Source organism: Anguilla anguilla, chromosome 2 (genome assembly GCF_013347855.1).
Source record: "Anguilla anguilla isolate fAngAng1 chromosome 2, fAngAng1.pri, whole genome shotgun sequence".
NCBI classification, from domain to species: Eukaryota; Metazoa; Chordata; class Actinopteri; order Anguilliformes; family Anguillidae; genus Anguilla; species Anguilla anguilla.
In genome coordinates, this window is record NC_049202.1 from 26,617,627 (window position 1) to 26,629,661 (window position 12,035).

A 12,035-nucleotide genomic window follows, 5' to 3' on the forward strand; every position below is an offset into this window, starting at 1 on the left:
TAAATCCTTCAAAGGGGGAATTGGCATGGACTAATACATACAGGTGAAAGGTTGAGCGCTTATAGTCCTGGACACAATCTCATGCAGGTAACCAATTCAGTAAGTAGGTGGGAAAGGTATACAGTGATAGATAGATGATAGATGGACAAAGAATAAATGATCAAATGCTGGAACGTTGTAATACATGGACAGAGATGCAATGTGAGTGAACAGTAGTTGTACCTGCTGGGGCCAGACATCAGATGTTCATGACAGATTGATACTGATAGATACTGGAATGTGCTAATAGGTACAGTGTCGTGAAAAAGTATTTGTCCCCTTCTTGAAATCTTCTATTATTATATATTTGTTACACCAAAGGATCAGATCATCAGATAAAATATATTAGACAAAGCGAACTGAGTGAACACAAAACACTTTTAATTTATTTAATGAAAAAAGTTATGAAACACCCATATCATCCATTGCTCCCTTAGCTACTCATTTAACCAAATTTAATTGATAATTAGATTCAGCTGATTGAACACAGTCAGGCTTGATTGCAGCCAGCCCTGTTGAATCTAAACCTTACTCATATTGAACCTTACAACTGGAGTTAGGTAGTCACCACACTTTCTATAAGCACATTGTGACATGATCATTGGACGTCCTGAAGAAATGAGACAAATATGCAATATTAGAGGAGATCAGGAAGGAGGCATACTGTTTCACAACACTGTGTGGTGTTTGGTTTGGGGGCTGACATGTAGCTCACCCACCCCTGAGAAAGGACAGAAGAGAGAGAGCAGAAGGTGCAAACATCCACAGGCTCGAGGCCGAGTGGGAGTGAGACAGGAGAAACAAGTCTTCATTAAACAATGGCCTGAACACGCATTTCAGGAAAATGCCATTTTAGGACATTTCATAACTCCCAATTACAACCCCAATAGATGTTTATGAGACATGCAGATTTGTTTAATGAGTGGGAGAGAGCTGATCAGATACATGAGAGAAAGGTGTTGTGGGCATGTTTGGCAACAGCATACATTTCTGTACAGCTACTTTGGCTGCGCAATGTATTCTTACTTAACTTTTCAAAGTACAAGCAAATGGACTCTCTCTCTTTCTTTCTCTCTCTCACTCTCCATGCTAACACAATTTTCTGCTGCAATGTCTAAACAGGCTTTGGTAGGCTGGCTCTTGGATGCAAGAAAGCACATCTGAGAAGACCTGCAACTTGCAAAATGGCTGCTTAGCCAGAGAGAACAGGAGAGATTTCAAATGCCCTCAGAGGCGCATGGCAGGAATGTGTCGGATGGCTGATTAATGGCATGGGACCTGCCCAGAGGACAGGAGGACATGCATGTTGCTCACCTGGTCAGGTTATGTGGGCTGCACATTACCAAATCAAGAGCTGGAGGGCTGCCCCAGGGAGTCCCGAGGTGGGGGCAGGGTGATGGCTCAAGTGGGGGAGATCTGCCCTGGCCTCTGAACTTCTGTGACTGGGGGGGTGGGGGGGTGGGGGGGTGATTGGGTGTGTCAGAGTATGAGGAGAGTTCAGCTGGAGGTGAGCTGTCAAGCTGTGTAGGAGCTCCTTGACAGAACTAAAAAGTATCCAAAATTATGTAGTGTACATGCATACATTTTGGAGGAGTGAAGTGTATTTTCATGTAATTTGTGAGAAGTTACATACATACAACATTTAGCATTTAGCCTGAAAACATGCTCCTAAACCAGAGGAAATGGCAATCAAAAGTCAAGTGAATCCCAAGGTTCTATAGACCAGCAACCACCCTTTCTCAACTCAGTAGTTGAATCCTTTGTGCTTTGATATTCCTCCTGACAGCTCTTGTGTCCTCCTGAAGGAGACTGTTCTCCATCTGTAGAGAGCAGGCAGTTGATTCTCAATGACCACATATTGAACTCTATACAATCTTGTTATGTCCACTGTGCTATTTCCAACCTTTCAAGGACAGTTGACAAGTACTCATGCACAAAGGAAACAAAAATACAGTATATTATAGATAAATGAGTTACATATAGCTGACGTATAGTTTGTTTTTGTTGGGCACCATAAATATAAATAAAGTGAGCGTAAATAACTTACTACTTTTTATTTTCAGAAATAAAAAGTAGTGGGGAAAAAACCCTACACCGCCTGTTTAGTGGGTTTCTGCTTGCTCCTGACATGGGAGCAATTAGTAGCCTCAGTCCATGTCTTCTCTAACCAAATGAAAATCTGTCATTGGCTAATTTCAGTTCACGTAATGCTGAAATTCGTGTTTCTTCAGTGCAGCCCTTCACCTCAGCTGTAGGAAGATTATGCTATCTCTTTAGCCTGTGCCTGATGCCTCTGCTGCATTCCCTAGCTGCCGTATCCTCTGCAGAGGGCACAAGAGCATGCAGCAAGCCATAAATATCTCGCCTAAACGAGGGCCGTGCCTGATTCCCCACAGGCATTTTTCCTCAGACCAGCTCCGATTTTTCAAATGATGTGTTATACAAGCAAAATGGCTGTGATTTCATCACCCAGATGAGTGCTACATCTTGGTGGCAACTACATACTCCGATTTGTCTCTCCACTGTCAATTAGTTAATGCTCTGAGATCCTTGAAATGTTTTATATAAATACAGGCAATCGTCATCATCTCCATAAAATATAGTGCTTCAATATGCCTCCATACACAATCCCTCTTGTTCTTACATGATTTAAGCAAAAGTATAATTTTTAATGATGAGTGAATATAGATAGCCAAAAATAAAACCATACCTAATTATTTCTAGCTAAATCTAATTTAAAAAATGTGATTAAGCAAAAATATAAGTGAGGTTGTTAGACTTCTTTGTCAGGCACACACTCCTTGTGTAAAGGGTTGCACGGAAAGGCTTCTTTTTGCTTCCAGCCACTCCACAGAGGACCCCTCATCACAGTCTCATAAGAACTGCAACAGTGTCCTTAAATCTGTATTTATGTTTCAGGATTTTTGTATTTGGTTTAATCCAGTATGATTGGATTGTTTCAGATTTATGTGGGATCATAAACACAGCTTGAACTAAAAAAAACTGTCTGCACTCACTGATTGAAATAACCTTTACTAATTGCTCTCAGCAAATAGTGAAATTATTCAAACATAAGAAGAATTATAGCAATTGCAATATAATACCAATATTTCTTGTTATAATTGTTTCCCACAATATCAGGTATTACTAATCAAACAAATACATTTATTTTAATTGTCAATTATTTAATTAAATTAGCTATATTTGGCTTACTTTATAACTTAAAATGTGACTTATCATTACTATCAAATTTACATTTTTAATATTTAATATTTACATTTTACATTTTTACATTTTTAACATTTTTAACATTATACTACCAATTTACCTACCACTTTTATGCAAAAACTTAAAATGTGTTTTCTAATCCCTGTGTCTGTCCTACCTTCTGTTAAGAACTTTAGGTCTGGAGATGGCTTAACAGACATCTCAGGCCTGACATTCTATCCTTGGTCAACTTCACACCCTCCTGTTAAGATGGCATTCTTGGCACAATAAATATACAGTCTAGCTTATTGAATAAAGTAACCATGTTTGTTAGAAACTTGGAATCACTAGACAGTAGCTGTTCAATTACCTTTATTTAATCAGGGAAGGCCAGTTGAGAATAGAGCTCTCTTTTACAATGGAGCCCTGACTACGCAGTAGTGCAGTAAAAGCAGCAATAAAGAAATTAAAAGACATGAATTAATGACAAAATAATAAAAATAAATAATAATAATAATAGCTATGTCACATAATATTCAGTATTCAGTTTTTTTTTGATTAATGTGTGAATTAATGCATGATGACAAAGATCTTCAGTAAGGCATGCTACAACCTGTAGATCATGACTGACTCCATGCAGTTCACCGTCAGTTAAAAAAACAACAAAAAAAAAAACAAGCCTCACTGAATAGTGCCAGGATTCTTTGGGTCTGCTAATGCAATCATATAATAATAATGTAATAATGTTAGCAAATGCATAACAGAAATGACCTGTAATACTATTAATCATTCTAAATACTTTTGGAAGAAGGGCCTAACAATTGAAATAAACTGCAGTCACATCATGTAGTGGATCTTAAATAATAAAGTTACAGTATGCAGTTGCCTTGCAAGGGATCCCTAAATGTCAAGGGGGTTCCTGCAACTCACACAATGATATGACCCTTCATTCAGCTTAGAGAAGTGTAGGTTGATGCTGGTGATGCATTATTGGTAGTCAGGCCATTCCTTAAGGCTGCCATTTGAGATGAGAGGGGCTGTCCTCTTGATTTAGGGTGATTCCAAAAGCAATAAACGCCACATCCCTTCATGGGCAAGAAGGAAATATTTTTATCATAGTCTTAATAACTCCAGACAAGACTTCTTCAGAGGAGAAGGTACCATGGACTTTATGACACAAAGTAAGGATTCTACAGGATTGTACCGTTCTTCAACAGTATGAACAAAACACAATTATGCACTGAATAACAATAAACATTGATGAGGATACCTGTTTCATAAACCATTTGAAATAAGGTGTAATTTGACTTTTCAAATTGTTGGTGCCTCAGTAGGGAGCAACGTAGCATTCCATATGGCACCCCTGGTAAAATAGCAGGCAGGGCAGATTAAAAAACTATCCCAAAACGCTTGCAAATAACTGTAATAATGCTAGCTAATAACTATAATAACTGCGAAACATAAGAAACAAAAACACGAAAATGCAAATGGGAGTTAAAACTAATTTTGCGCAGAGAAGCTGCAACACTCTTGCAGGCATTCTCTCCCAATGGAAACCAGGAGCAAGGTATTTACCTGCAAACTTTTCAGTATGTGTGATTTCTGTTTGTCTCTTTCTTCTTCCATGTACTGTAGAGATATAGAGATGTAGAGATTTAAACAAAGAACATGTAGCCCTGCACTGTATACACATGTATCATCTAAACAAGACACATACAAATACACATGCATGTAGATGACGCACATGTTCCTGAATGTATACAAACACAAACTTTATACTGTGCTAGTTCCCCATTATCTCTTTCCAAAGAAAATCAATTTGGTCTTTCAAACAGATTACTGCAAACAAAATGCAAATTCAAATTAAACTCTGCCCTTAGTGCCAAGTACCCTGCACTCTCCCACCTTGCAGAAATTATCTGCAGCTTCTTGCTGACAGCTAAGCAAGTAGCAAAGTTTCTCTTTGTTCATTTGAATTAGCTGAGTGCTGTCCCTAGTGGTTTTGTGTTGATGATACTAGATTGGTGTGTGTGTATGCGTGTGTGCGTGCTTACATGTGTATTTAGGGCAGTGAAGGAGGGTGGATGAGGAGATTGTATGGCTGTTACCTCAGCCACAGTGAGGAATCTCTAGATTACAGACAAGGTTGTGGTGCACTGACCATAAGAGGGACAGAACATCTGCTCAAATTTAAGAAAGGGCACAACATACAGAAGAAGAAAAAATAATACAATCGTGACCATGATTATACAGGAACATGTTGAATACAAAATCCAAGACACAGTAATTTGAATTCATTTTGATTCAGATCATTCTGTATTGTAATCATGTATAGATTTTGATGAGGAAATACAATAAATGTGCTACTAGCTGCCACAGGCATTCTAGAGCACATACAGAAACAGGCTCATCAATGACGGCCTACACTTTCTATTGTAAAGACCATGGATATACATCATACATGTGATTAAGTTACATCAGTGTTTGCCGAAGCTGAAGCAGAACCAACCTCATTCACAGTTGGTGTCAGCATTTAGCAAAATTTTTCTTTTCCTTCTTTTTGGATTTCCTTTGGCATAATGTTGTACGTATAGCTGTGTAAAGACTTATGATGCTAAGTACAGACACCACTATATATTATCTTCAAAATGCAGGGTTGCAACAGGGTTGGATTTATTGCATTGAAATTGTGCACTTTTGGGGGGGGGGGGGGGGGGGGGGGGTTATTTGGTGTGAGGTGTGTTTTGGTAGCGTGAAAGCATGAGCACAGCCTGGAAGCATGTGTCTCATACCAAAAATGCAGTTGCCAACCCTGATAGTGGTATTTACTTTTGTTTGTAATACCAGTTGTTGGTTTGTTTGGTTAACTCTGGGCCATATGGCCTGCTTGATGATATTGCACTTTTCTGACGCCAGATAGATAACTAACCAAAAGTAGCAAGGCGAGCTGACAATATTGTGCAAGCTAACTAATGTTTATTAGTAGCTCAACTAATCCAAAAGCTAGCTAAGTCATAATACTTGCTTAGTTAAATTACTAGCTAGCTGCCTGGTTGGTTGATACACTGGTGTACTTGGAGGTAATTTGTGAGTATGTTTATACGATCCCTTTTAGCTGCCACCAGAATGATAGCTAGTCTTCCTGGGGTAGATTGTCACAAAAATGACAATCCAAATCAATACCAGCACAAACAAATAATTAAAAAACAACAACAATGGGAATTAAAAAAGCAGTTATAATAAGAAAAAATACATTAAAAAATAAATAAATAAATAAATAATAATAATAATAGTGAAAAATAAACATACCAAAATCTAGTGATGTCAGTATTAATCCCACATCTTCAATCCTATTGCTCCATTTCCTATTTACTATCAATTTATCAATGTAATATCAATCATATGACCAAATTCTTCCGTTCACTTTTTAATATCTGTTTAAAAATATGCTCATTTTTTTCAGCCTGGTGGAAGTACTAAGTCGCCACTACACACTTGTCTTGCCAAGATTTCTCAGCCAAGAATATAGGGTTCTTTGTTGATAACATTTACTGAAGATTTACTGAAGGTGTGCCAGAAAATTGCATTCAACGGGCAGCCATGAAAGGCATTGATGGACTCAATTCACATTTGTTCTTTTTGGGCATTTTAGAACTACCCTAGCCACTCTGTTTTGAGCCGCAGTTTGTTCAGCTCCTTTTTTGATGCTGTTGACCATATGATCGTACAGTATTCTAGACATGATAACATGATTAGTGACTGTATAGCTTGGGGGAGAATGGGAGGTGCCTTTTTCCATTTTGGGGACTATTTCATCAACATGAGCAGACCAAGAAAAGTACAATTCCTAGGTGATTCAAATAAGTTTGTTATTGTTCACTTGTTTCAATGGTGATACTTCAATTGAGAAATTTACTAAGTTGAAGTTTGGCTCCAAAATGAGCAGACATTGTCTTTGATTTATTAACCTCCAATCTGTTTTCTTTCACCCATGTAGACACCTTTTCAAGATCTTTGTTTTGAAATTCTGACAAGTTACAGTACAAGGTTGAACTATCAGCATACATAACAGCTGTTGTATTTTATAATATGCAAGGCAGCTAATTAGTAAAAATAGTATATAAAAGTGGACCTAGTCAGCTATCTTGAGGAACACCGCAGTGAGCATAGAGTGCTATCAGAGCACCTTCCATTAAAACAGACTCTACTTTCTTGCGGACAGGTAACTATCCAAACACAAGAGAGCAGACGGTGAGAAGCCATAGCAATTCAACTTGCTCAGCAATATTTCATTGTCTATCAGGTCACTGGCAGTGCTGAAATCCAGCATCACGGCACCCACTAACTTGTGGATATCCATTTCTCTCTCCACTCTTCTGTCATATGCGATACGGCAGTGCAGGTGAAATAACCTGCTCAATATGCATGCTGAAATTTGGTAATTAGTCCATTGCCTGAAAAATATCCTGAGTCTGAGTCTGTCCAAATGCAATTTTATCTATTACCCTGCTCAATTAGAAGTGGACTTCTTGGTCGACTGTTTACCCCAGTGAACGTGGATCTTTCATTTTTGGGCAGAGATATCACTTTAGATTCCTTTCACTTTGTTGGAAATATACCTTTTGATATACTTATGCTTAATATATGACAACTGGCTGCTTACTGAAATTAGCTAATTTTAGCACATGATTGTGGCTATTATGGGTTTGAGGAAGGAAATGTACAGCAATGTAGGCTAGGGAAACATCAAACACAGCTATCATCATCTTCTTGCCAAGCCTGAGGCAGTTGATTCACATTAATTGCTAAGATTCTGTTTTTTAAGCAGTTAATGTCAAGTTAACCATTATGAAACACGGACAGTAAACACAAAGACAAATTACTGGCCTATTATTGTAAAGTAAATAGAAAAATGAACTGATTTCACTACACTGATGGACATAGACCAAAGGGTTGAGGTGATATAGTTTCCATTATTTGAAAGATTGTCTTGACCACTCATCACTCGTGATATTAGATGGAATGTGTCATGTGATGTGATGTGATGGAGCACTATGAAGAGTGACCTGCAAATTCAGGATCATTTCAGCCATTTAGCTCATGAGATTTTTTTTTTTTTCAACCCAGAGACATGTAGACTCGGTCGCCCCACCCCCCACTGCATGTGCCTGCAATCATGTGAATACAAGGGGTGCCATGAGCTATGCACCTCTACAAATGCATTGTTTCATGTGAAAATGGTTATTTGAAAATGGTTATTTTTATCTCAAGATCCTGTTCCATCTACCATTTTGCCTCAACCTGTGCCAATCTAGGCCCCCCTCAGTACCCCCTGGTGGGCTCCTGAACCTCCGACAACTCCTGGGATACAGTCTCCTGTGTGAAGTGGAAAGAGGTGGTGAAGGATGGGGGCGGTGGTGGTACGATGGCGAATGGTAGTTTTGTTATGCATGGCCATCATGCTTAGTGATCCATCACCCCTCATCCACCAATTCTGTACTACTGCCTAGCCGATGTTCATAAACAACCTGAGGTGTATCTGCCTTGGGAGTATAGGCTGTATTAATCAACTTGATGAGCCTACTTAAGGTCCTCTTTGCACCTAATTATCCCTCTGATTTATGGAAACTAGCTGCTGCATTGTGGATGTCCTTTGCCTAGTTTTTAGTGATTTACACTGTACATAGCATAGGTCCCTCACCCTCTTGCTTTCTTCCTCCCTCCTCCTTTCCTCTTGTCTCTTCCCTACTTTATCTCCTTCTCAGTCTGTCTATCCCTCCATCTTTCACCCCCTTGTATATTTCCAATGTCTCTTCTCTAGCCTTTCTATCTCTGTCCTCCCGTTTGGTTTCCCTCTGCTTTCAAGATCTCACAGTCCTCCTTATGATTCCCTTCTCTCTCTCTTTCTCTTTTTCCCACCCTCCCTTCCTTCCACCATATCTCTAACCTGTGTACTGGTTTATTAATCGTTTCTCTGTGCTCTCTCTTTTCTCTGGTTTAGCAACATGCTGACAGGCTGGTGAAACATCCTCCCCCTTCCTGGCAGAACATCTGTCTCAGTAGCACAAGCTCTGGCCCTGGCACCTCCAGATGGAATGCCCAGCAGGAGCTCCCCTGTGTTAACTTCCAGGAAAACAAGATCACACCTTCAGAGAGAAAATCAAAACCCTGTGTGTGTATCTACACCCACTTTAACTTTGCCATCCTCCCATCTCCCACCACGTGGGGATTGGAAAGTAAGGGTTTTGCATGGGTACAGGGGCCTGATTCTGCCATGTCTGCATTCTTCAATTGTCTTGGTGTTTGAATTATTCAATTTGTATTAGAAAATGGATCCTTGTAATGAGAGCAAGCTGCTCTTCTAATGTAATTCTGCATGACAAGAGTGTCAACCTGGATTCCCGGGGCCACAGCATATGCCTTTTGTTTGCTTCAGTACCTGTTTTAAGCTTATACTGCACCTATTTATGGTAGCATCTGCTTCAGGCTAGAAATAGTTGGTGGGTACAGTAACACTTGTTATCAGACTAAATGATCACATGCAAAACTACAGAAATAATTACATTTCTATTGTCAAGGTGGTAGCTAAAATATGTTCTTGCCTTGTTCTCCATGTCATATTGCAATCCCTTTTTAAATCCCCACCTTGTCCCAGATAGACATACCTGAGAATTCTTACAAACTGGGTTATGCAAAGCAGGGTTATAAATGATCCCCTTGCCATTTTCTATTCATTTGCAGCTTGACAGTTTCTTCGAAGTATGATCCAAATGTCCTCTGGGTGTTAAAATTCTGTATTGGTCCCTTGAGAAGGTTTCAAAATGATGCTGAGTATAAATTGTCAGGTTGTTTCTATTTTAGCAGCATCTCGAACATCAAGACACAGAGCTTTTGCAAGGCTAAGAGGAACTGAAAGGAATTCCATTGCATGAGCAGAGAGTGGTGAGAGGCACTAAGAGACTGATTGTTGGAGGGCAGGATATAATGGTTTAGCTATAACGGGCTATTAATTACAAAAAACTACAGCTTGTTGCAGAGTCAACATCTGCCACTGAGGGTTCAGTTCTGTTCCTCCACTTCCCTTTGACCCCCACAATAATTCACTGCTGCTAACTGGGCTATATGGCTGGTGCTGCAAAATATATGCATAGCAGGTGCTATGGTTCATTCTTTCTGTCATCAAGCACAGTTCATCACTCTAGCCTCTGGGCAGAGAGAGAGAAGCACTGGCGGCAGAGCTTCAGTTCAGAGCACTGCAATCTCAGTTTCCAGGTTTTTCTGTCGGACCTCTGAAGGGGTTTTCGGATTGAAGCACTAGTTACAATACTAGAATTGCAACTTAGAGCACAGTAGCTTACCCAGGCCAATGCATAGTAATTAGCGAATGGGAAATTTGACTTTGTATCTGATAGGAACCCGTATCAGTGAGTCTAAGTTTTCATACTTGTGACTTAGGATCCTCGCTCAAAAAACCCTCTGACCTGAAACGTGACCTACCATATGAAGCAACCAACTTGAGTGGACTCAAGTGGAAATTCATATCCTCTCCTACAGCATTCTTATATAACTACCATTAGAAAAAGATGCAAAGAGAAAATGCAAACGGAGAACATTTAATAATCGTGGGGTCTAGTGGCAAATCCAGTACAAATGGGCTAACATAGAAAAACAGACGATGTGAAGGATGTGACTGCTATTGTGATGATCACTGTAGTTTGGCAGCAGATGACATGGGCAGCCAGGGCTTTTGCTCAGACATCGACAAGGCAATCTGAGACATGCAGATATTGTTGAGTAATACCCAGTGTTCGAATTATGGCAGGGATTTGGGGGGAGTGACTCCCTTAATTAAAAATATAGTCCAGTGACGCCGCTGATGGGAAATATATTATAATATTTACGATTACTGGTAAGAAGGATATATAAATGTTTCAACTCCCCCGACCTGTTGTTTTTACCTCTTTTGGGGGGTCCAAGTCTTAATTAGGGGGGGTCAGACACCCCCAATCCCCGCCGTAATTCGAACTCTGGTAATACCAACATCTCCTGTATCGGTATGTTGATATACTCCAAGCGTCTCTCAGAAAAGGAAGGAGCTCATGTAAATCACATCAGTAAGCCTTGCCAAATTATGCAGTGCACCAAAGCATATGGCACTATGAAGGGGCGTGTCCGAGGGGGGTGGCTGTGGTGGCACGTGCCGCCCAAAAAATTGCTTCAACGTGTGCTGCAGTGTGCTACAACGTGCCGCCGCCACTGCATGTAACACTTTTCTTAGTACTTTTACAATGACGGAATTTACGGAATTTTGTGAACAAATGCAGCAAAGTTTACAGATAAAGCATTTTAAAAGTTTATGACTTTCTTGCTTAAGACTTTAATTATAGCACAATTTTTATATTAAATATTTTAGGCTACTGAATCTGTCCTTTAAACAATTCCCGCACAAAGCATTGCTAATATGAGATACTGGAGCTGCATTGTGATGTTATGAGGGAAATTTGAACATTTAGCCTGTTGTAGAAATTGAATAAACAATGTTGCTATCCTTGCTTGGCATGGCTTTATCTTGTAAAAACACTATTGAAAAATTGCTTGTTTGCTACGTAGGCCTGCTTTTCCCTGGTAAACATCTGTGACTCTTCCAGTTTTAATTTGTTTTTTTTTAACAAATGTAGCACCACATTGGCCTATCAATGGTAGATATAGCTAGCTATTTAACTTGGCTAACAATAGTTTTTATTGCATGTGACAGAAAAAAAAACTTTGCATATGCATTTAGTTTTAGT

The 12,035-nt window shown here is 39.5% G+C and overlaps 1 long non-coding RNA gene across 1 annotated transcript; it reads right to left on the bottom strand.

Annotated features, from left to right (window-relative positions):
- Positions 1-1,533: 1,533 nt before the first annotated feature.
- On the bottom strand, positions 1,534-4,877 carry LOC118220160. The gene is made up of 3 exons (XR_004763922.1): positions 4,822-4,877; positions 4,177-4,331; positions 1,534-1,859 (listed from the first exon to the last, which is right to left on the bottom strand). It is a non-coding gene; the product is annotated as an uncharacterized LOC118220160 (long non-coding RNA).
- Between the last annotated feature and the right edge of the window lie 7,158 nt (positions 4,878-12,035).